The sequence below is a fragment of the Marmota monax genome, unplaced genomic scaffold (assembly GCF_021218885.2).
Source record: "Marmota monax isolate L192 unplaced genomic scaffold, Marmota_monax_Labrador192_F-V1.1 WCK01_AAM20220418_F8-fsc00296, whole genome shotgun sequence".
Classification (NCBI taxonomy): domain Eukaryota; kingdom Metazoa; phylum Chordata; class Mammalia; order Rodentia; family Sciuridae; genus Marmota; species Marmota monax.
In genome coordinates, this window is record NW_026694723.1 from 1,040,970 (window position 1) to 1,067,346 (window position 26,377).

General features: G+C 42.8%; 1 long non-coding RNA gene across 1 annotated transcript; it reads left to right on the plus strand.

Moving 5' to 3' along the window:
• The first annotated feature begins 4,219 nt into the window (after window positions 1-4,219).
• On the plus strand, window positions 4,220-26,151 carry LOC124078931 (uncharacterized). The gene is made up of 5 exons (XR_006847107.2): window positions 4,220-6,283; window positions 6,383-6,456; window positions 21,651-21,745; window positions 23,185-23,293; window positions 25,767-26,151. It is a non-coding gene; the product is annotated as an uncharacterized LOC124078931 (long non-coding RNA).
• Window positions 26,152-26,377: the final 226 nt, after the last annotated feature.

Sequence of the window (26,377 nt, forward strand, 5' to 3'; positions counted from 1 at the left end):
GAGGTCTTGAGTGGCCTAACAGGGACCCAGATGCACACAATCTGTTCTCACGGGCCTGGCATATGTGAGAATGTAGCAGGGGAGTCTGGACCCCACCTAGGATTGTTTCTCATCTGTTTGAGATCTAAAATCGAAGTAAATATCAAAGCAGTTAATTAAACATATGACTATTTGAATTCTTTGACTTAAAAAAGTTTTTTTTTTTTTTTTAGTTGGAAACAATATCTTTATTTGGCTTATTTATTTTTTTATGTGGTGCTGAGGATTGAACCCAGTGCCTCACATGTGTAAGGCAAGCTCTGCCACTAAGCCACAACCCCAGGCCCTGAACCCTGAATTATTTTTCTTTCCTTTTTTTTTTTTTTTCTTTTTTGTAGTACTGGGGATTGAACCCAGGGGTGTTCTTCCGCTGAGCTATATCACCAGACCCTTTTATTTTTATTTATTTATTTAAAGTTTTTTTCCTTTTAGTTGTAGATGGACACAATCCCTTTATTTATTTATTTTTATTTTTATATGGTGCCGGCGATCAAACCCAGAGCCTCATGCATGCTAGGCAAGCACTGTGCCACTGAGCCACAACCCCAACCCCAGACCCTTTTATTTTCTGTTTTGAGACAGGGTCTCATTTTCTCAGGCTGGCCTCAAACTTGGAATCCTCCTGCCTCAGCCTCCCATGTTGCTGGTATCACAGGCATGTGCCACCACACCCAGCTAAACATTTTTCAAATCTGATTTAAATATTGTTTTGGTGTCTACCATGTAAAGAGAAAGATGTAGAGAACATCATTAATCACAGAGGCAGGAATGAAGAAAAAGAAGTATGGAGTTGGAAGTGGAAAAATACTAATGACATGATCAGTGCCAATGTAGACTAAAACTACTCTGAGAAGATCATGTATAATTGCATGAGCAAGTGATAAAACTTCAGAGGTAATCAAATTGGTTTCCTTTGTTCATTATTAGGTGATGAATGTGTAGGCAATTTTGCTCTTATACATAATATTTCTGCTTTTTTTGTTGGAGGTTATTTTGGGGATTGAAGCTAGAGTCTTGTGCATGCTTAGCACTTGCTCTTCTGTTGAGCTATACCCCCAGCCACTGCTTTTATATATTATTTTAATATAGATTTTACACTCAGGTATTTAAAGCAGACAGAAAATGTTATTCTAGAGCAGAATGTGTCCTATGTCTAGTCTTCCTTTTCTGACTAATTAGGAAACTTGCCTTACTCTGCCTCGGTGGTTGGTCTATGGTCTGCCTCCCTCTTTGAGGTCAGGACCGTGGCTCACCTCTCAGCATCTCTTTATTGGCCAAGCATGACAATGTTCAGTTAATATTGTTCCAAACTCAGTTCCCTTCAGTAATGGGTATAATATTTGCCTTGTCTGATCATATACTAGACTGGTGATGGAAAGGAATCAGTTTTTTGTTGTTATTAGTGTTTGGTACTGGGAATTGAACCCAGGGATGCTTTACCACTGAGCTATATCCCAAGACCCTTTTTAAAAATATTTTTTGAGGCAGGGTCTCACTAAGTTACTTAGGCCAGCCTTGAACCTCCTGCCTTAGCCTTATGAGTCCTTGGGATTTGCGGGTGTGGGCCACCACACATGGCAAGAACCAGTTTTTGAAGAACCTTTAAAAAGTCTTTGTGCTCAAATTAGATTTAGATTAATTAAATTAGGATTAGTTAGAATTCTTTATTAATTTACCATTTTAAAAACAGTACATAGGACCAGGTGTATGGTACACTCCTATAATCTCAGCAGCTTGGGAGGCTGAGGAATGAGGATTATAAGTTTAAAACCAGCTGCAGCAGCTTAGTGAGGCCCTCTGCAATTTAGGCCCCATTTCAAAAAGGGCTGAGATGTGGCTCAGTGGTTAAGCACCTCTGGGTTCAATCCCTGGTACCAAAAATCTAAACCCCAGAAAACCAACATATAGGAGCAGAGGAGAGAGATGTCCAGAAATGGTGAGTTTACTGCTGTACTTTAATCTGCAAACCTTTGATTCAAAATAAGTAAACTTTGTTCTCTAAAACTAGTATATGTCTGAGAAGACATGAATTTGTAAAGGAGATTATTTATTTGATAAATAACAAATCATGGTTATTTAAAAAACAATTGGCGGGGGTGGCTGGGGTTGTGGCTCAGGAGTAGAGCACTTGCCTCACGCCTATGAGGCACTGGGTTCGATCCTCAGCACCACATTAAAGAAATAAATACATAAAGTTAAAAAAAAAAAAAGAATTGGGGGGCTGAGGTTGTGGCTCAGTGGCTTGTCTCTCACATGTGAGGCACTGGGTTCGATCCTCAGCATCATATAAAAATAAATAGATATTGTGTTCATGTATAACCAAAAAATATTTTAAAAAATTAGGTATGGGGGTGTAGCTTAGTGGTAGAGTATGTGCTTAGCATGCACAATCCCTCACACACACACCCACACACACACACACAGTCGAATTAAAGGAAATACCACAATGATTTCTAATCAGCTTTTTATAATGAAGACTTAACAATTTAGATATTCAACAAAAATGAAAAAAATCTTCTGTTTATCCGAATCTCTGGTACTAAGTGTTTTAGTTGGCTTTTTCGCTACTGTGACTGTAGGACCTGAGCAGAGCAATTTTAGAGAAGGAAAAGTTTATTTGGGGGCTGGGGTTGTGACTCAGTGGGAGAGCACTTGGGAGACCATGGGTTCAATCCTCAGCACCACATATAAATAAAATAAAGGTATGGTGTCCAACTACAACTAAGAAATAAATATTTAAAAAAAGAGTTTATTTGGGGGCTCACGGTTTCAGAGGTCTCAATCCATAGGCAGCAGACTTCACTCCTCAGGGCTCAAACTGAGGCTGAGCATCATGGCAGAAGAGTGTGGCAGAGGGAAGCAGCTCACATGATCAGAAAGCAGATCTCCACTTGTCAGATAAAAACATATACCCCAAAGCCATGCTCCACCCGCCGTGCCCCACCTGCCTTTAATTACCACTCAGTTAATCCCATTAGGTGATTAATTCACTGACTGGCCAAGGCTTTCATAATCATTTCTCTGAACCTTCTTCCATTGTCTCACATGTGAGCTTTTGGGGGACACCTCATATCCACACCATAACACTAAGCTAAGAAGCCTCAGTCTCAGAATTGAGGAACGTGGCTGTTGCTTACTGGCCTTAACACTGTCTACAAATCTTTTTCTGCTATTTGTTACAAGTCTTGCATTGAGCTGCTCTCTACCCATTTGACCCTAGTCAGCTCTGTGGTCCTGACGCTCAAGTACTGGAAATTAGCAATCTTCTCTTCTCTCTGGCTGCTTATTTTCTGTATTTGAAATAGTGAGGGGAGAGATGAGATGCTGGAGGTGCAAATCTGGGACTTTTGGAGGTTTCTGTAGGTTTCAGCACTGAGGGAGGTTGACATTGGTGCGTGAGGCTGGGTATGTTGAGAAAGAGAGCTGAACTTGAGTAGGAGGAAGGATCTGACCTCCAGGGCCATAGTGGCAGCAGAGGGTGAAAACCAGGTGAGTGTAGGTGCCACTCTTCCCAAGTCTAATAAGAAAGTCTTAAGGAAGAGGAAATGGCTGTCTTTTATAAAGTGAAGCCAAGGAAGACAAAGCCTAAAAGTCCTTTTTGGACATGGGAATCAGAATGTTCACATGATGTGATGATTGGAGCCACGGCATTTGTGTGACCACTGAGCTGCTGCCTGTGGCACTGTTATCTCACGGTCTTGACTGGGGCGGTGGTGACTTCTGGCCAGTTTTTCTCAGAATGTGTGAGGGGAGAGAAAAGGAGGGAATAGAGAGAGGGACAAAAGTGTACAGAGGCTGCTGAAAAATATAGGTACTAAGGGGCCGAGAAGAACAAATGAGAAACATTTATTCTGATACTTCTTTCAAATAATATTGTCTTACCAAGAAAGAAACTAGGGCTGGGATTGTGGCTCAGCGGTAGAGCGCTCGCCTAGCATGTGTGAGGCCCTGGGTTCGATCCTCAGCACCACGTAAAAATAAAAGATATTGTGTCTAACTACAATTAAAAATAATAAATATTTTTTAAAAAAAAAAGAAAGAAAGAAACTGGCTAGGGGTGGTGGCGCATGCCTGTAATCCCAGTGGCTCGGGAGGCTGAGGCAGGAGGATCTTGAGTTCAAAGCCAGGCTTAGCAAAAGTGAGGCGCTAAACAACTCAGTGAGCCCCTGCCTCTAAATAAAATACAAAATAGGGCTGGGGATGCAGCTCCGTGGGCAAGTGCCCCTGAGTTCAATCCCCAGTACCAAAGAAGAAAAAGACCCACCATGACTGTGGCCAAAGTCTTGGATAAAGGAAGGGAGAGTAGATATGTGTTCATCAAGTGTGTCTGGACGACATTGGAGATGAGCCATTGCTTATCTTCTGTCGTTTGTCCATTTCCCTGTGCAAGCAGACCAGTGGGCGTTGTGCTCATCACCTTAGCAGAGGCATGTGGCAGGGTACAGAATACCAAAAAATCTTTTACAAAAGGGATTTATTTAGGGTTTTGTGTATCCTCTTAAATTTTTTTCCCATTCTTTTATTGGTGCATCAGAGTTGTACATAAAGGTCAGATTCATTGTGGTATATTTGTACATGCAAGCAATATCACTGTATAATTTGACCACATTGTTCCCCAGGCTTTGTGCTTCTTGAGGAGACTTGGAGGGATAGTGTTTTCCGTAGGGCAAAGGAAAAAAGCCTCTGGGGAGTCAAGTCCTCTGGGAGGTACCTCTGGACAGCAGGACATCTTTCAAGAGAGGCTCATTCCTTGAACTTTCCAAGAACCTGATGGACCAGATGGGCCCTGAGAATATGGCGGACCTTTTAAGATGGACATTAGAGGACTTGTTGTCCACCTGCATGTGCCTCACTGCATGAGGCCCTGGCACAGCTCTAAGGCTGTGACAACTCTAGACAGTGAGTGGGAGCTGGGGACAGGAAATTAGGATGATTGGAAAGAATGACAGTTTTGCTTCTTGATCCCCAGGATATAAGAGATACAAAGTTACAGATGCCCGGATGTAAACTCCTTTCTGCCAGGGGCCTGGGGACAAATCATCAATGAGTTAGAAATGGTGTACTTGAGGTATCATCATTGGTTGATCAATACCAAGGTGCTCCTAAGTCTTTATTTTTATTTTCTATCTTGATGAGAAACTTACAATTTTTGTTCTGTGATAGTACAAACAGAATTGTGCTAGTCACAATTTTTTGAGGGGTGTGTGCTGCAGATTGAACTCAGGACTTCACTCATGCTAAGCATACACGCGATACGATTGAGCTACACCCCAGCCCTGGCTGTTTCCAATTTGTATAGGTAATTTTGTGTATGTTTCATGGCTCCCACTTGTTTCTGTCTTATGGCTTTCTTGTTTTGGGGTGGTTCTGGGGGAATGTACCCCTTCACCCCATCCCTTAGTTTGTCGCTTTGTTACTGTGGCTGTCGGGGCATCATGAGACCCTTGCATAAGAGGTTGCACAGGGCAGGGCTTCCCCTGCCTTCACTCCCAGACTTCTGTGCCTGGGTCTAGAGGAGCCTTTCCCCCCACCTCAGAAGTTAATTGTAGGGCTGTGGTTGTGGCTCAGTGGTAGAGCGCTCGCCTAGCATGCGCGAGGCCCTGGGTTTGATCCTCAACACCATATAAAAATAAATAAATAAACAAAATAAAGGTATTGTGTCTAACCAAAAAATAAATATTAAAAAAAAAGTTAATTGTAGAGGCTGTGTAGAACATTCTTCAGGTACGGAAGCAACTGGCTAGACTCCTTTAAGCGCTGTTGTCCCAAGGAAATCTGAGACTGCCTCTCTGGGAGTAGGAAGCAAACTCATTGGCTAAGTAAATACTCGTCACTGCTCTGCCCTTGGTTTTCTGAAGTTTGCATTGTTTTCCCAGGATGGCTGGAATATGGAGAAAGAGAAAAACTAACCCTGGCTGCAGCTCATGTGTGCCCCCTACACAGTTCTTCCAGACAACTGGGAATGGTGAATCTGGAGTGCTCTGTGTGTAAGCATGTGTGTGTGTCCTGGTGTGAGCGTGGCAGACCAAGGAGAACCAGCTTGGAGGGAGAAGTAGTTGGAGGGTGTAACAGGAAGGCAAGAGGCAGGGCTGGCTCCCACTTTGTTGACTTAGCAAGTCTGACTGCAAAGCCAAGGCCTTTGGAAAGAATGGCCTCCCTGCTTCCGGCAGTTTCTTTTGAGCTGGTTCCCAGACTGAGCTAGATTCTGACTTGTTGATGTTCAACTGGGTTCCAGAGCACTCAGGTTTGGAGAATTCCACCAAGATTTGTACTTGGTGATGACCTGGGGGGTAAAATAGGGCTGTGTTTTCTTCTAAGGAAGATCTTTCCCTCCACTTCACAGGCTTCTTGGGTCCTTCTTTCCTGTGAATCGGAATTTATCCCAGGGGCATGCTTCCACTTCCTGATCATTGCAAGGTGAAGTAGGTTTTCTTTTTCTTTATTTTTTTTTCTGGTTAGGTGGTTTTGATTTCAAAAGCAATCTCCTCTGACAACTTTTCATTAGCTGTTGAACAAATGTGGCAGATATAAGTTAGAGCCATGTGTTTGGCAACTCCAGGCTGGGGCCTGAATTTCTCCTGGCTGTGGCCTCTGGTTTTATTCCACTCATCCAGCAGGTGGCACTAAAGACCCACTGACTCCACAGTCTCCAGCGTGTCCTATGGGGAAATTCAGGCCAGCTCAAGTTTACTTCCCGGTTTAGTCAGTTTCTTGCTAGTTGACAGACTCACCTGTGCATTCTTAGTATTTATTCCAGATTTTATACCTAAGTGTTCTCAGAAAAGGTTACTGTAAGATCTTAGGTAAGGGACATCAGATACCCTGCCTCCAATACCTACCTTCAATTCTGACTTCAAAGTGTGTGCAGATGCAAAGAATGGTAAACGTAATGCTCTGTATTCCTCTACCACATTATATGCTAGGTGCTTGTTCTAATGAAGCAGGTTTCACAGAGGCTTGGGGAAGGCCAGATAGCTAGCCCAAGGTCACAAAGGTAGGATAGGATGGAACTCAAGTTTTCTGATGCCAAGTTTTTGGGCTTGTGTATTTGTGCTACCAAAGTGGGAAACATTTAGATTTAGCAGAAGTCTAGGACTTTCACACAAAGCAAAAGGACTTCTTTGTAGATTTGGTCTTTATTCATTCATTTATTTCTGAACTTCTGCTATATACTGTGTACTCAGGGTGAAGAGGCAGAGGCCCCACCTAGTTCTTGCTTTTAGGGAGTTCAGACTCTAGAGGGGGAGGTGATAGCACACACAAAGGCCCTTAAAATACTGTGGAAGGACCATGATAAGAGTAAACTCAGAGGAAGGGCTGGGAGGTCAAGGAGAGCCCTCAAGGGAGACAGCCTCTAAGCTAGTCCTTAAGGACTTGGTCAGGCAAGTGGTGGGGGGGACGTCACCCAGCCTGAGGGAGCAGTGTATACAAAGACCTCAGGTATGAGAAGACTTGACGTATTAGGGAGAACTGGCAAGGTACAGAGTGGGGAAATGAAGTCCCGTAAACAAGGCACCTTGAACGTTATGCCAACAGCTTGAAGGTTTCTTAATAGGAAGGCAACACAGACACATTTTCACTTCAAGAAGATTCTTCTAGTTTCTGGTGGGGAGAAGTGGTAGGAGGCTGAAGGCAGGGAGGCCAGGCTGGTGGGGGCTGTCAGTTGTCCAGCAAGAGAGGACAGTGATGGAGGTGGAGGGTGGTGGGCTGGTTGGGACTCCGTAGAGAAGGTAGGGCTGACAGGAGTGGGAATGGATTGCTGGTGAGAGTGGGGCAAGGGGAGGAGCCTCTGGGATGACCTCAAGACCCTGGCTCCTGCAGCCAGATGGATGGAACAATCTGTTAAGTGTGAGTGATCTTCATCATTCAAAAGCACTTCTACAGCCATTATTTCAAGAAGACAGTGTTCCACATTTCAGACGCACATCTGTGTTCTCAGAGTTTGGGGTCTCCCAGGACTTTGTAGCCCTGCACCCTAAGATGTGAATGTTATGCCTCCAGAGAACCCTCTGCTTGCCCTGTGCTCTCTTTTCTCTTAGAGCAGACACTCAGGATGGTGCCTTCCTTGCACAGGGTGCCTGCAGTGGACACCCCAGGTGCCTCCTTTACACCCTTTCTCCTTTTTTTGGTGACTAGACCTTACCCATAAAGCCTGTGGGCTTTGGGAAAAGCTCATCCCATCCCCCGATATAAGAGCCGGGCATAGTTTCAGGCCTAACATAGTGCTTATAATTGCATTCTTTGGCCATTATATCTGTTTCCTAGGCTTGCCAAAGCAAATTACCAAAAAGTTAGTGGCTTAAGACTGCAGAAATATGTTCATCGTCAGTGCTGGAGGCGGGGGCCAGAAGTCTGAAATTAGGGTGTCAGCTGACTTTTCTCAAGTCTGTGTCTTGTCTGTCTATCTTCTGGTGACGGTCATCATTCCTTGGCTTGTGGCTGGCTGCTCTTTCCGGTCATTGCCAGTGTTCACATGGCTTTCCACTTTCTTATAAGAATGCTTGGGATTAGATTTAGAACTCACTAGATTAATCTAAGATAGACTTTTCTCAAGAGCCTTAATGGCATTTCAAAAAAGGTCACACTCACTGGTTCCAGAGGTGGGAAGGTAGCATAATGTTGCCTCTAAATGGCAGAACAACAAAATTGTAACCAGGATGATGTTGTTGAGCCCCAGTCCAGAGGATGGCCTGCTCCTAGGCTTTCTGTGACAGAAGTCAGCAAACCCTCTTTATTGCTTTAATCCAATTTGACACAGTTTGACCCCTGCCCACCCCATCGCTAGCTGCTGAAGGTGCCCTAATTGACACACAGTGTCCATCTGGAGTCCTGTCTAAAGGCTGTTGAGTGTGGTAGAGAGATGGTGGCAAAAGCCCGGAAGCCTTGGGCTCTACGTTGGTACTCTGAGTGACCTTGGGCAAGCCACCACTTTGCTGACCATCAGTTTGAATATAAATGGGCCCTTGTCCTTGCAAAAGGCTCTTCAAAATGGAAGTCAGTGTGGTTTCTTTTGTTATGGCCTCTGCATTCCAAGAAAGACGTAATAGAACTGGAAAAGGGCCAGACGCTGGAGTGATGAAGGGCTTTGACCATGAGGGCAGGAGCTCCAGATAGAATTGTGCAGGCTGAGGAGGGAATGTAATCCAAGTCCTCTGTATGCTAACGCACCCTGGCAAGGCGGAACAGGCCTTGTTCACCAGATTCCAGGGTCCTTAGAAGCTCAGAGAGGTACTTCTAAAAGTTTGAGAAGTTGTTTTAGGGCAAACAATAGAAAGCGCTGTTTTACAGGGTGGAGAGGTGAACTTGAGGTGTACTTCCCGCTCCAGCCTCGTGATCGTGAGCAAACCTTTTCACCGAGTCTGAGATTGCTCATTAGTAGTTTTGGGGGTTATAAATCTGTTAGTCAACCAGCAGGGAATTTATGCAGACTAACCACTGCTCTACCCACCCACCAGCACGGGCACCCCTCTGACTCCATTTCCTGCTTTTTACTATAGACGATTTACTGCAGACGGGTGAATGCATGAGGTCTCATTTTCTGTCCTTGCTCCAGGACTGCTCAAGTGACTCTCCTGTCTCCTGCATCACCTATTACCCGCTCTCTACCAGATAGTGCTCAGGTGTTTATCTTAGTTACTTATGTTATTTCGTGCTGGGGATTTAACCAGGGAAGCTTTACCATTGAGCAACATACCCAGCCCTTTTTGTGTTTTGAGATAGAGTCTTGCTAAGTTGTTCAGGCTGTGGCCTCTAACTTCTAATCCTCCTGCCTCAGCCTTGCAAGTCTCTGGGATTACAGGAGTGTGCCACTTCCCCCAGCCTCTGAAATGTTTCAAAAATGCTATCATTTTTCCCATCTTAAAATAATTTTCCCTTAATTCTACTTTCCCCTCTAGCTACTGCCCCACTTTCTCAGCAAAACTCCTTGAAAGAATCATCTGTACTCATTGTCTTTTCTAGCTCAGTGAATTTTTTTTTTTTTTTTTTTGCTTAGTGAATCTTCACAAATTGAACATACCTATATAACTACTACCCAGATTTTATAAAAGAATATTACCAGTACCCCAGGAACTCTACACCCCTTCATGCCCCAATTAACTACTATCCTGATTTATTATGCCATACATTTGGTTTATGTTTTTAATTTTACTGTAAAATATATACCACATGGGGCTGGGGTTGTAGCTCAGTGGTAGAACGCTTGCCTAGCACACATGAGGCACTGGGTTCAATCCTCAATACCACATGAAAAAAATTAATAAACTAAAGATATTGTGTCCATCTACAACTAAAAATATCTTTAAAAATGTATAACATAAAATTTATCATTTCAACTACTTTAAAGTGTACAATTTACTGGTGTTTTGTACATTTACAATGTTGTGCGACCATTACCATTCACAGTTTCAGAATGTTTTCATCACTTCAGAAGAAAAACCCAAGCCATCCCAGGTACTCAGGAGGCTGAGTTAGGAGGATCACAAGTTTGAGGCCAGCCTCAGCAACTAAGTGAGACCCTGTCTCAAGATTTAAAAAATGCTAGAAATGTAGCACAGTGGTAGAACACTTGCCTGGCAGCTTGCATGAAGCCCTAAGTTCAATTTCTTAGCACTGCCCCCTACCCCTGCAAAAAAAGAGAAAGAAAACCCATACTTATTTGTAGCCATTCTCCAGTCCCCATTCTTTTCAACCTCTTGCAACCTCACTAGTCTGCTTTGAATTTCTATGGACTTGCCTATTCTGGATGTTTCATATAAATGGAATCATGTCATATATGGCCTTCTGTGTCTGGTTTCCTTCACTCAGCATATTTTCAAGGTTCATCCATGTTGTAGAATGTAGCAGTACTCCATGCTTTGTTAAGGCTGAATAATATTCCTTGTATGATTGTACCATATTTTGTTTAACCGTTTCTCCATCCATGGACATTGGATTGTTTTGACCCTTGGCTATTGTGAATAGTGCTGCTATGAATATTAATGTCCAGTTTTTTTTAATATTTTATTGGACACACCTTTATTTATTATTTATTTTTTTATGTGGTGCTGAGGATTGAACCCTGGGCCTCGCACGTGCTAGACAAGTGCTCTACTTCTGAGTCACAATCCCAGCCCCTTAATGTCCAGGTTTTTGTTTGAATACTAGTTTGGTCTGTTTTTAAACTTTAAACAAGTTCTTATATTCTTTTTTTGTCTGACTTTATAGTCTGCCAATATCAAAATCATTGTATGCGACTCCTCCATGTTGTTGCACGTAACAGTAGTTTGTTCATTTTCGTTCATGTCACTATATGACTGTGTGGCCATTTGGCTAATCTGGTTTTTTTTGTGTGTGTGTGGGGGGTACCAGGTATTGAACCTGGGGGCACTTAACCAATGAGCCACACCCCCATTTTATATTTTATTTAGAGACAGGGTCTCCCTGAGTTGCTCAGGGCCTTGCTAAGTTGTTGAGGCTGCTTTGAACTCACAGTCCTCCTTCCTCAGCCTCCTAAACTACTGGGATTACAGATGTGCCCCACCACACGTGGCTAATCTACTGTTGAAGGGTTCTCTGCAGTTTGGAGTTATGCTGCTATGCTAATGCTGCCGTGGATGTTCTCCTTCGTGTCTTCTGATGAACCCAGGTATAGCTTGCTACTGGAGGGATGCTACTAGGAGTGGAATTGCTGGCCACAGATTGTGCATGGTACCTTTTGTAGGTACCGCTAAAGGATTTCCCCAGGCCTTCCTATTTTCACTCCCACAGGAGTGTGTGGAAGTCACGTTTGCTGCCCATCTTTGCCAACACATGGCTTTTGGTCTTTGCTTTTGATCTTACTTTGCTGGCATATGGTTGTCTCCTCTGGGTTTACCTTGATCCAGGTGCTCCCCTCATCCATTGCACCCTTGCTTTTGCCAGTGGTCAGCGCTCAGTCCCCATCTCACTGACCAACCTATAGCCAGTGGCAGATTTGCACACCCACCTGCCTCAGCGTAGCTCCTAGGGCCCCCTCTCCTGGCCTTCCTTCTCCATACTGGCTGCTCCTTCTCAGCCACCCCACTTCTCCATGGTTGTTCTTTTCTGACCTCTGACTGTTAGGTGACCCTCAGGGCTCAGGACCTGATCTCCCTTCTCTCTAACTCATCCCTCCAGCGATCACAAACAGCACCACGGCTTCTCGTACCATCCCTATACTGGGATCACCCCATTTATATAATTGCAAACTTGACACGTCCCCTCAGATGTTTAGTAGATATCTCAAATTTGGCAGAACAACTTCTCTTTCTCCAAAACTGCTCTCTGTCTCAGTTGATGGCAACTTTTCCAGAAAAGTCATCCTGAGCTTCCCTTTTGTTCATACCTCGCAGCCAATCTCAGGAGCCTAATTGCTCTTGTACTCCAATGCGTCCAAATATGGCTGCATCCCACTCCTGCCTTCCATGCCAGAGCCGCCAGCAATTTTCACCTGGATTTTTGGAATAACTTGCTGTCCAGTCTTCCTGCTTCTTGTCATGAATTTCAGCCCAGAAGCCAGGTGGTGCTTTTCGTGTTAAGGCCATCTTCTTCCCCTGCTCACTCTACTCCAGCGGCTCCACATTTCAGAGGAGGAACTAAGGTTTGCAATGGCCACCAGGCCTCGTGCAGCCGCCTCCTGTATTTATCTCCTGCTTCTCCTTGGCTTCTTCACACCACACCCTCAGGCCTTCTCCTGTTCCAGGACCAAGCCAGGCATGTCCCTGCCTTAGGGCCTTCAAGGTGGTTCTTCTCTTGCCTGCCTGGACACTCTTCCCCCAGGTCTTCTCATAGCTAAATCCCTTTCCCCCAAAGCCTCGCTCAACGGCCTTGAGGATTTCTGCTTAGTATCTGTGATCTTGAAAACTGGCTTGTGGTCTACATGAGGCTCCAGTGTTTTTCTTTCCTTCACTTTCAAAGTCTGACAGGGGCCATTTTCCTCATGTTTTTTGAGGATGTGCATTTATTTCTGACCTGCCATTGAAGATGTGTCCTGACTCTGTTGGCGGGTTCTCCTGGTGGGTTCTCCATCTTGGTGGGGCTTGGGTTCATCTCTCCCATGCGCTGGGAGGCCTCAGATGCTGAAGTTCGAGATCACTTGGCCGTGGTGCATTTCTTTGGGGAGAAAGCCAGCTTCCACATCCTCCCCGAGTTCCCTTCTTTTTTTGGCCTGTGACTATTCTTTTCTTTTTTTTTAAATACCTTTATTTTATTTTTATGTGGTGTTGGGGATCAAACTCAGTGCTTCATGCATGCTAGGCAAGCTCTCTGCCACTGAGCCACAATTCCAGCCCCTGCGACTATTCTTAACCCTTCTGTCAGCTCATTTGCTGCTGTGAAGGATTAGAAACTTTTCATCCAGCATTTTTAATGTTTTCAGCAGGAAGCAGATCAGAGTGTCCAGTTTGTTCTGTTGTCAGAAACAGGAGTCCGTTGACTGTGTGCTGGAGGAAGGAAGTGTGTGACTGGAGAGGTGGACAGGTCCAGGACGACTCAGCCCCAATCCCAGCTCTGCCTTCACCAACTGTGGTCTTAGGAAAGTCCCTGTCCCCTCTGGGCTTCAGCTGCCTACTTGGTAAAATGAGGGCTGGGGGGTAGGGTGGCCTCAACGAGGCTGTGATTCCTGGCTGTGGGTTTTCTGTGTCTCTGTCTTGAGGGAGTTTATGCATGTGTGAGGAAAAACTCTCAGTTCAGGTGGCCTTTCGGGTATTCTCAGTGACCTGCCAGGCCCTGCGTCTGGTTCAGAAGAGATGGCAGCTGGGCACCATGGCACACACCTGAAATCCCAGTGACTCAGAAGCTGAAGCAGGAGGATCACAAGTCCAAGGCCAGCCTCAGCAACTTATCAAAGCCCTGTCTCAAAATAAGAAAGAAAAGAAGAGCAGATTTAGAATGTCAGAGGTAAAAAATATAAAATAAGGAACAATTGATTCCCAAAGATCTGAGAGAGGAAGCCAGGTGTGGTGGTACATACCTGTAATCCCAGAGATTTGAGAAGCTGAAGCGGGAGGATGACAAGTTCAAGGCCAGCCTGGGCAACTTATCAAAGCCCTGTTTCAAAAAATAAAAAGGGCTGGGGTGGAACTCAGTGGTGGAGGGCTCCTGGGTTCAATCCTTTTTACTGCAAAACAAAACAAAACTAAATACAACTGGGGTGAGAGGGACATAGAGAAAAGAGATGTGACACATGACACGAGGGTCCCTGTTTTGGGTTGATACTTGGGAACAGGAGTTTGGACACAGTGAGTTTGTGTGGGGTAAGGATCTTCCACTAAATCTCTGGAAAGGAGGATCCTAAAGATAGAAATCATTGCCTTCCTCCTTCCTTTCTTTAGTCTCCTTTGTTTGAAAAATATATGTGTGTCTACACAATTTTAATAGATTTTATTAAGTAGATGCACAGCAATGTGAAATGTACTCACTGTCACTGAAATGTGAGATTAAAAATAGTACCATGGTAAATCTTATGTCATGACTGTTTTGCCACAGTATAAAAAAAATCAAACAAAACAGAAACAACTGAGAAAAATCTGAGAAACCGCCACAGTTTCCATATATGCCTCACCAGGTTCCCTATATATGGGGCCAGTGTAACGAAGAATAATAAAAATGAATCCCCATGCACAGAACTCAACTTAACCCAGATAATGTTTATCATCCTAGAAACCCACATGCTCCCTCCAATGTCTCTTTCCCCTCACCCCTTGCAGATAACCACTATCCCAAATGCTGTGTCATTTTCTTGCCTTTCTTTAGAGTTTTATCGCATAGGCTTATATCCCAGATGTCAGAATGTTATTCAGTCTGGAGAGTTTGGGTGCTTCTATTGAAGGAAATCACATTGCATATATCAGGTCATAATTTGCTTTTTTTCCCACCAACATTGTGTTTGTGGGATTCCTTCATGCAACTGTAGTTCTTTCACTTTTATGGCTGCAGACTAAGGTCTGGATACAACATACATTTTCTAATCCAGTCTCATGTCTATGGGTGTTTGAGCTGTTTGTGGTTTTTATTTTTATGAGCTGTCTGAGCCTATGTTGTAGGAGAGCTTCTCTAGGTACATTATGGAGAGTAGAATTAGTGCCTCATAGAGTGTGTGTACTTGATAATGCCCACTGTTTTCCAAAGGTGTGGGGCATCTGCACTCCCACCAGCAGTGTATGGGACGTCCAGTACTCCATCTCTTCAGAGCTCTCTGGTGCTGGCCTGTGTCCCACCTCAGTTGTGTGTGTCCATATCTCAGAGGCCCTTGGCCATACTCAGGCCTCACTTGGCCTCTGTCTCGAGTACCTCTGGTTTGTTTAGCCAGCCCAACACCAACCCCTGGCTGACCCGAACTTCCTGCTTTCCTGAGAGTTTGAGCCCTTGATTGGATTGTTGGCTGAGGCTCTGGGTCCAGGCACAGAGCTCCAGCCATGGCTCTGAATTCTGGGTTCCAGGAGGGCCCTGTAGACCCGAGGGGGTCAAGGAGGTTAGACGTCATTTTCTCATGCTAAGCCAGGTAGCATTGGAATTTTCCACCATAGAGGAGATGTGTTGTCCGTCTTCTCCTCTGGCTCTTCCCACCCTGCTGATAGGAATCCTTAAGAGAGATTTAACAACTTTTCTTGAGGCCTTTTGGCAGGTTAGCACCGGCACTGTCAGTGCTGGCAGGAGGACATGACATCTGTGCTGGCCCTAGGCCAGGCCACATGGACGTCTCTGTGCGTGATGCCAGCTCATCCTGGCCAGGGCCTCAGGTGTGCTGGTGTACAGATCCAGGGCCTGCCCGGCTCAGGACAGCCCCAGAGCCCACCTCCTATTGTCTTCATCTTCCTGCCAGACATTCCTTTTTAGATCTTGGCTACCCTCTGTCCCAAGCTCAGAGTTTCTGGGTTTTTCCTCATGGTAATCAGGACAGCAGTATGGCTACCCACACAGACCAGTGGCTACAACACCAACCCACCTGGCTTAGAATCTCAGTTCTACCTCTTTCTGCCTTAGGCATCTAGTGTGACTTGATAGCTTAGCTGCTATGTCCTTGTGGGCCTTATATACATGCACTGGGTTATTAAATGAGAAAATGGGTATAAAGTGTTAGTATTCTTTCTGATACATGTAGGACATCAAGAAATGTTTTGCATAGTTACGGTGATGTGGAAAGAACTGAGCTTAGAGCTGGGAAGACCTGGTTTTCAATCATGCTACTGCCACCTCTTAGTTGTGTCTTGCAATCTGTCTAAGCCTCCGTTTTCCCTGTTTGCCAAATGGCAGTAAGGATTTCTACTTCATTTGGTTGTAAAAGACAAAAAGTGGTTTGCTTGATAAATATTAGTGACTATTTCTATATGAGATGCAGGGGCTTTATTTCCTAAAAAAGGATAGAGACAAAGTGATATAAAAAAAGAATCAATTTCTTGGGATAGCCCAGACTTCATAGTTTAAAGTACATGGACATTGTTTTAAAAAGAGAATATATTATAAACACTTTGGAAAAGAAAAAGGAAGATAAAATGAAACCCCCTCACAATCCCACCATCTAAACACGAGCACCCCGCCTGTTGGTATCCTTCCCAGGTTTTTCACGTGTATTTTATTAAGAGATCATAATTATAGGATACATGCAGTTTTGTATTCTTTCTCTAGTACTAAATGCTGTATCATAAACATTTTCTCATGTTTCTACGTGCTATTTGTAATTGTAATCTTTTATGGCTGCATACTGTTCTTAATTAAGATCTTTATGCATAAAGTTCTCCACTATTTCACATTTTTTTTCCCCCCTGAGGATTCCAGAAGTCAAATTGCTGGGTCAAATTACTTTTTATAGCTTCAGAATCATATAGGCAAATTGCTTTTCAAAAAGGTGGTATCCATTTATAATGCATTCAGGCCCAATATTGCTCATTCAGTGGCAACTTCATTGATATCGGGTATTACAGACACCATTTTCTTTGGGTTGATTTATGAGCATTGTCTCATCTTCATCAGAGCAGTTGCCAGTCAGAAGAAGTAAAGAGGAGTTAAGAAACCACAAGAAACTTTATTGATGCAGACTCATGGAGTTCAAAGAGACCTTGAGCAATGCATTTCCTTCTTATTTTCTCTGATTTTACTTGCTGCATTTGGATTATAAAGACATATATAATAATATATATATGTAATACTATAATAATATAGTCTATTATTTATTTTTTATTTTTTTGGATACCAGGGATTGAACTCAGGGGCACTTGACCACTGAGCCACATCCCTAGCCCCATTTTGTGTTTTATTTAGAGACAAGGTTTCACTGAATTGCTTAGTGCCTTGGTTTTGCTGAGGCTAGCTTTGAATGCCCCATCTTCCTACTTCAGCCTCCTGAGCCACTGAGATTACAGGCGTGAGCCAGCCACTGTTCCTGGCTTCAATCTTGTTTTAAAAGAAAGTTTTTCTTAAAAGAAAGGCTGAAAAAAAATCTTTCAAAGCCACTTGCATTTTGTTTACCCTGAGCTGAACAAGACATCATTTGTAATTGCTGAAAGATACTCTGTAGAGAGGACTTACCACAGTGTATCTTGCCATTCTTTTATGTTCTTTCTAAATTTTCCTTATTATTAATAATACTATAGTGAACATCTTTTTGCATAAACCTCTAATTTTTTTGGATTGGTTGCTTAGAAACAATTCTTGGAAATGAAATTTATGGATCAAAGGGCATTCATATTTTACTTTATTTATTTTGGCATTTTAAAGACAGGGTGCCAAATTGCTCTAAGGCTTATGCTAGTTTATGACCCCACCAACAATGTAGAAATGTGTTCAATTCACTTTCCATTGCCAGCAGTGGCTTCCCATATTTAAAAAAAAAAAAAAATCTCCCAGTATGCAGCTTCTGTAGATTTATGTCGTGCTCTAATCCAGTGTTAATCTAACCTTAAAAGCTAGGAGACTTTTCCCCCTTTGAGTTGCAAACCAAATCCTTCCTGTCAATTTGAGGCTTGGCTTTATTCTGTAAGGACTTAGAGTTCTGCATTGGAGATGTCAACTTCTATTTTCCTTTCTTTGTAAAACCTCATGGCCAAGTTTGCATGAATTGGTATAGAAGAAAAACATTGCCATTGTTCCAAGAAGTGCTTCAGTATTTCTCTGCTGGATTATGGGTTGGAAGAGTTATCCATGGCCATGGAAGGGAGGGGCAGCTCAGGTGTTGGGCTCTGCCATCTGATTCACTGACTGGGATGTGACAAAATCAGTGAGGGTGGCCTTGGGGAAGAGTTCTGTGTGTTGGGCTGTGTCAGAACAGGTACTACCTGGAAGAGTAGATATTTTGTCTCTCAACATCTCTTTTCTTTTTCTGGTAATCAAGGGTTCTCTCTCTCTCTCTCTCTCTCTCTCTCTCTCTCTCTCTCTCTCTCTCCAACTACTGTATCCTGATCTAACCCTGGCCTTTCCTTTTTGGCTAGAAATCCCTTTTCCTCTTGGCTAGAATGATTGACTCATGAGTGGGCACTTGACTCAAGAATGACCAGCCCAGTCCTTCATGGGATTTGACCTAGGAATGCTGACATACACTATATTCCCATGAAGCTTGGTAAACCGGGATGATTTAGGTTGAAGGCTGTGGTACTTCTCTAGTCCCATCATGTGGAAAAAGTGACTTGCACCTGCAATTGAAGCCTGGGACTATGAAACTAAGGAAAAGCAAACAAAGATGTGGCAGGGGAGGTGGAAAGGGATGGTCTCCATGCCAAGCCATGAATGCTGGTCTGGATTGGATTTCATTTTGCCTTTACAATGGAAAAATTCTAGTGCACCTGGAGGGGCCAGAGAGCTTATATGTAAGAGATAAGCACAGAAGGTTCTAGAAAGAGGGAGCCAAGGGTTTGTATTAGAGGAAAATATCGGTTGTCAGATTCAAACATTGCAGGTATTTGAGACGATAGGCTGGAGCAAGGTAAGAATCGGTTGCTGGGAATATGAGGAGCATGTCGGGAAGTACAAAGCTAAAGAAGAGAAGGGCGTTTGCTGCATTTATCTGGGTACGTGGTGATCTTGAGCCACACTGGCGGTGGGATGGAGAGGGAGCGATGGTTGCAGGAGAATTGCAGAGGAAGAATTCTTAGGGCTTAGTGACCTGTTGGCTAACTGTGTTCCTCTGCTCATGTTGCCATAACAAAATACCACAGATGGGGGCCTGAACAGCAGAAATTTGGTTTCTCACAGTTCTGGAGGCTGGGACGTTCAAGATGAAGGTGCCGGCAGGGTGGGTTTCGGATGAGGCCTTTCCGTTCATCTTGCAGATGGTGCTTTCTCATCCTTACATGGCCTTTTTCCACCTCTGGTCATGTGGGAGAGCAATCTCTGGTGTTTCTTTCTAGTTCCATGGTAGACACCAGGCCTGTGAAGCTAGGACCCCATCTTTTTTTTTTTTTTTTGAAAGAGAGAGAGAGAGAGAGAGAGAGAGAGAGAATTTTTTAATATTTATTTTTTAGTTTTCAGTGGACACAACATCTTTATTTTATTTTTATGTGGTGCTGAGGATAGAACCCAGTGCCTCACACATGTGAGGCAGGCACTCTACCACTGAGCTATAGCCCCAGCTCTAAATATATTCTTTTTAAAAAAAGTTTTTAGTTGTAGATGGACACAATACTGCCGCAGTCTGGCTGGGCACAAATCACGAGCCACTCAAGAGGAACAAACTTTATTTCTGAACTCCACCAGCACACTCCACACACGCTCCCCAGGAACTCTCCCGAACGCCATGCGGCTCCTCCAGGAACCACCAACTAGAAATCCCTCCTCTGGCACTTCCCCAACCAATGTGAACTCTTCAGGAATCCCCGCGAGAGCTCCTTGAGAACTCAAAAGTCATCATCTTAATGGCTCGCTGGTGTCACCTCTCAAACACTACTTCTGGCAAAAATGCCATGCGTCATCCCGACTCTGCTGTGGCCCTCAACACAATACCTTTATTTTATTTATTTATTTTTATGTGGTGCTGTGGATTGAACCCAGGGCCTCGCAGGTGCTGGGTGAGCGTTCTACCACTGAGACAAACCCCAGCTCCTAAATAAATATATTCTTTATAATATAAAATATATTATAAGCATTTTCTCATACTGCTATAGTTTTCATAGCTACCATTTTTAAAGTATTTTTTTAGTTGTTGATGGACCTTTATTTTTTATTTATTTATATGTGGTACTGAGAATTGAACCCAGTGCCTCACACATGCCAGGCAAGTGCTCTGCCCCTGAGCCACAACCCTAGCCCTTCATAACTACCATTTTTTTAAAAAAATATTTTTTGGTTGTTGATGGACCTTTATTTTTTTAAAATTTATTTTATGTGGTGCTGAGAATTGAACCCAGGACCTCACATGTGCAAGGCAAGTGCTCTACCGCTGAGCCACAACCCCAGCCCCATAACTAGTCTTTTCAAAGGCTGCAGTGCACTCCTGATTCTATTCTAGTATTGCTCGTCTTTCTCTTACCTAGTTGTCATTGGCTAGCCAACGAGTCAGTCGTAAGCCCCATCCACCTTCCTTCGTTCCTTGTCACTGCATCTTCCCCCCCCCCCCAGCCACCTATCTTAAGATCAGGTCATTGTGTGATGGGGGCTTCCTCACTGGCCAACTGTCTCCTGCCACTAGTAGTACCCACTGCATTCACCTGACACAGAGGAGACAATGAAATTTAAGGCTGTGTTTTTTAATGGTACTCATTCACTCTTAACATTGACAGGCTCTAAAGTCACACTCTTCAGCTAGGCACTGGAAGTCTTCCACAGTCCAGCATTAACGCAGCTTATTTACTCCCACCCTTCCACCTCACTCTGTTTCTCTCTTCTATCCTTTCTTCCTCCCTCCCTCCTTCCTTTCCATCCTGTCTTCCTTCCTTCTCTCAGTACTAGGGACTGAACTCAGGGGCTGAGCTATATCCTCAGCCCTTTTTATTCTTTGAGACAAGGTCTCACTAAGTTGCCAAGGCTGATCATGAACTTGGGATCCTCCTGCCTCAGCCTCCTGAGCTGCTCAGATTACAGTTGTGTGCCATGGCTCCTGGCTATGATTATCTTTTAGAAAAATTATTTATTTGGGGATGGGGTTGTAGCTCAGTGGTAGAGTGCCTGCCTCGCATGTGTGAGGCACTGGGTTTGAACCTTAGCACCACATAAAAATAAATAAATAAGCTGGGTGCAGTGGTGAACTCCTGTAATCCCAGTGGCTTGGGAGGCTGAAGCAGGAGGATTGCGAGTTCAAAGCCAGCTCAGCAACAGTGAGGTGCTAAGCAACTCAGACCCTGTCTCCAAATAAAAAATATAAAATAGGGCTGGGGATGTGGCTCAGTAGTCGGGTGCCCCTGAGTTTAATCCCTGGAATTCCCCTCCGCAAAAAAAAAATAAAAAAAAAAGAACTAATAGATGATGTTTAAAAAATGTTTATTTAATTTGGTGCTATTTATATAAATTCAGTGATTTTTGTATATTGATTTTTTTTATTAAGTAATATACAATAAAACTAATAATTTCTCCATAGATTTTTGTGTTTTCTATGAAGCCAATATTATATATGAGTAATGAATGTTTATTTCATTTTTCTAATTCTTATACCTTTGTTTCTCTCACCTAATATAATGTTGAATACAAAGGCTATAGTGGGAATTATTTTCTTTGGTCTGAAAGGGAAAATATTCAACTCTTCACCATGAACTGGAATTATTGCTGCTGATATACAGTTTAGGAGGTAAGAGATTCTATTTTAGCTTCCTAAGGATTTGTTTTTATATTTCTATTTGTTATAAATGGATAGTAAAATTTATTTTAAAAATTTTTGTTTACTAAGATATGGTATCTCTCCTTTAATCTGTTAAAGTAATAAATTAGTGTTTTTCTTTTTCTTTTTCTTTTTTTCCCCAGTACTGAGAATCTAGCCCATGGATGCTTTATCTCTGAGCTACATCGCTGGCCCTTTTCAGTTTTTGAGACAGGGTCTTACTAAGTTGCTGAGGCTGTCTTCAAACTTGGAAATAAGCACATAAAAAGATGCTCAGGACTGGGGATGTGGTTCAGTAGTAGAGCATGTGCTTAGCATGCAAGAGGTCCTGGGTTCCATCTCTAGCACACGCACGCGCGCGCGCGCACGCACACACACACACACACACACACACACACAAAAGCTGTTAACATCATTGGTTATCAGAGAAATTCAAATAGAACCACAATGAGCAGCATTATACATTCACTAGAATGGCTCAGATTTAAAAACTGGCTAGGCACATTGGCTCATGCCTGTAATCCTAGTGGCTTGGGAGGCTGAGGCAGGCAGATCACAAGTTCAAAGCCAGCCTCAGCACAAAAAGAGAAGCTTCAGCCTCCTGCATTGCTGGGATTACAGGCATGCACCACTGCACCCCGCTCCACTGATTATTTAACCCATAGCTTTAAAAAATGTGCTTCTTCACTTCTAAACCCTTGGATTTTTTTTCTAGGTTTCTGTTTGTAATTGACTTCAGTTTTAATTCTATGGTGGTCAGAGAAAGTGGTCTATATAGAATACCAGTCCTTAGAAGTTTGTTGAGATTTGAATTTAGTTACTCTCTGAAATGTTTCATGTTTTTCTAGGAAAAACACATATTCTGAAATAATTGGGTACAGTGGTATCTATCCCTTTAAAAAGTTAAATATCTTATATATGAAAAATCTTCTAAACTGTTTTCCAAAGAGTCATCATTTTACATCCCACCAGCATTGTATGACAGTGCTAGTTGTTCCACATCCCTTGTCAACACTTGGAATAGTCAGTTTTTAAATTTTTTTTTGTACCAGGGATTGAACTCAGGGGCACTTGACCACATGAGTTCACAAACAGTTCCACAGTGGTAATGTTCTTTGGTCATTGATTGGATCAATGAAGTTGCTGCTGGGGCCTTACAGTATCTGACAGAGCCTCCATTTAGTGAGCACATACTCTGTGCAGAGGCACTTTACATGGTTTCTCTCAGGCCTCATAACACCATGAAGAGATGGGGAATATAATTCCCATTTCCCAGCTAGGGAAACGGAGGCTCAGAGACATGAAGCCACTTGCTTAAGCCAGGTGTGACCAGCTCCAGACTCATGCCCTGTTGTCTATGTTGGAGTCAAACTGAATTGGAGGCCATAATTCTGCCTCATTTTCCCCAGCATTCCTATTCCTGGGCTCCCTGAGAGGGTCTCAGCTGTCAGCCAGATGGTTCTGAGGCCCAGGGCCTGCAGCTACCTCTGTAACCAGTTCCTTCCTCCTTGCAACATGGTGAGTAGGTGATATAACCTCAGCATGGAGAGGACTATGTGTGTACACGTGTGTGTCCGTGTGTGCTGGCAACAGCATAAAGGAAACAGCATTAGTCTTCTCCATTCCCACCATCACAGCCTCATCGACTCTTCCTTCACATCTCTCAGGAATGTGGACCCTTTCCACCCAGGGTACAGCACATTTCTGAGAGGAATCATAATATCCCCCTTGTCCCTGTGCATTGCCAGAGAGGTTTCTGGAAGCCATTTTGGGGACTTGTCCTCAAAACACATAATGTCTATATAATATGGTAACAACTAGGTTAAAAAAATCTTTTTTTTTTCCTCTTGTGTTGGAGATCAAACCCACTGAGTATACCTCCAGCCCCATTAAAAATAAGATTGTAAAGGGGAAAAAAAAAAGCAAAGAAATGTGGTTATGAGTGTTTTTTTTCCTTTATTTTCAAAATTTTCTGTACTGTGGCTTTCTTATTTTTATAATTAAATTTATGAAAAATGCAGTGGATCGAACAAATAATCTGTTGCTTCTCTGTGAGAAACAATAATAATACTGCATTTCCAAGGAGGTTTTTAAAAATTACCTTTATAATTAAAATTTTGGTAGAATCTACATAAAATTTACCGTCTTAAACCTTTTGAGGGTACAGTTCATTGTCATTAAGTACTTTCACGTGGTTGTGAAACCATCATCACTGTTCTTCCAGACTTTTTCATTGTCCTAAACTGAAATCCTATATCCACGGCTGTCCTTGCCCTCCTCCTTTAGCAGCCACCATTCCGCCTCTGTGACTTTGAGCATTTGATACCTCTTGTAAATGGGATCATACAATTCTTGCCCTTTTGTGTGTGTGGCTTTTTTTACTTGACATAATGTCTTCGGATTTTACCTTTGTCATGGTATATATTAAGGTTGGCTTCCTTCTTAAGGCTGAGTAATATCCCAATTGTGTATATCTATCTATAGCTCTATCTTTCTCTCCCTCTATATCTATACCTTTACATTACATCTTGTTTTTCTCCATTCATCCATCAATGGCCAGTTGGGTTGTTTCTGCCTTTTGGCTATTGTTTAAACTAATGCTGCTAAGAAATTGGTTTACAGATATTGAGTCCTTGCTTTCCATTCTTTTGGAATTGAAATTCTAAATCCCAAATTGGAATTCAATTTCAAATTCTTTTGGAATGTGCTTAGAAGTGGAATTGCTGCCAAGGAGCATTCTAGAACTCATTTCTGGAACTTTTGATAGTTTAAATGGTTACTGGGGATTGAACCCAGGAGTGCTTAACCACTGAACCTCATCCCAGCCCCTTTTATTTTTTATTTTTTTTAGTTGATGGATACTATACCTTTATTTTATTTATTTATTTTTATGTGGTGCTGAGGTTTGAAACCAGTGCCTCACACTTGCTAGGCAAGCACTCTGCCACTGAGCCCCAACTGCAGCCTCCCCAGCCCTTTTTATTTATTATTATTATTTTTATTTATTAATTTTTAAAGTTTTGGATATTTATTTTTTAGTTGTAAAATAAATATTATTTATTTTTATGTGATGCTGAGGATCGAACCCAGGGCCTTGCACGTGCTAGGCGAGTGCTCTACCACTGAGCCACAACCCCAGCCCCCTTTATTTTTTATTTTGAGACAGGGTCTCACTAATTGCTCAGGGCTTTGGTAAGTTGCTGAGGCTGGCACTGAGGTTGGTTATCACCTCCAACAATCTTTTACTCTGATTCCACCTCTCCTTCCTGGAGGACCTCGAGCGACATCAGGAGTCACTATTGATGAGAAGATGGGTGAATGTTTCTGAGATTTTGTTTAATCTTCAGAAAGTTATAGTTAATGATTTCCACATCAAGGGTTGCCCAGCATACCACCAATTTTGAATTTAAAGCAGAGCAAATAAATGTGAACAAATAAATGTGTTTTGTTCATAAAAATTGTGCTTATAATTGTGGTATATATACACAATGGAAAGTTACTCAGCCATAAAGAAGAATGACTTTATGACATTTGCCAGTAAATGGATGGATCTGGAGACTGTCATGCTAAGTGAAATAAGCCAGCCCCCAAAACCAAAGGTCAAATGTTTTTGCTGATGTGTGGATGCTAACCCACACTAAAGTAGGGGGGGAGAGGAAGAAGAGAAGTTCATAGATTAGACAAAGGGGAATGAATGGAAGGGAGGGGGATTAGGCAGAGGAAAGACAGTAGAATAAATCTAACATAATTTTCCTATGTACACATATGAAAATACCTAAGTAACTCCCACCGTCGTGCCTACCCACAAGAATGAGGTCCTAATTAGAATAATATATATCCCATGCTTGTATAATTTTATCAAAATACATTCTACTGTCATGTATAAGTAGGAAGAACCAATAAAAAAATGGAATTGAAATACAGGGAAAAAATCATGTTTACTACTCAGTAATTATGTGATTTTACTTAATCAAATAATCTTTGCTTCAAGTGTTTCCTAGCCAAGTATAAAATGTCTTGAGAAGTACAAAAATGATAGAAGATGTGAAAGAACTCTGAGAAACGTAGAAGAAACACCAATGAAAGATTGGAGATGAAAGACTGCAATGTGGAAGCCAAGCCATACATTAAGAAAGATGGACAGACGGTGTTGGAAAAAGAACAGCAACTCCTGGGTACAAGATGACTGTTCCCTAGAAATGCTGGTTGGGTAATCAGTAGTCTGACTAATGTGGAAGATCACAGCCCAGTAAAAATGTGTTATGGCTGAGTGTCTTGCAGTGCAAGCTGGTGCAAATTAAGTGCTAAACACATAAAATAAATATATGAAACTAGTTGTATGTGCTGTAACTCACACTGCTGCAGGAGCTTTTAAAAGTTGCTAATAAAATAATAATACATTTTATTTATCTGACTTTGTGTTTGAAAGGGCAACAGACTGTTTCCAGGTGGCCATGCGTCTTGCCTCCCAGGGTCCTGGGGGCCATTCTGTCAAGCGTGGGCTATCTGGGGCCTTCGCCTTTTGCAAGTTGCCCTTGTTCCGGTAGCTAGGGAGGTGTCTCAGGCTGAAGGAGGCGTCTTGGCCCTACAACAGCCGCATGT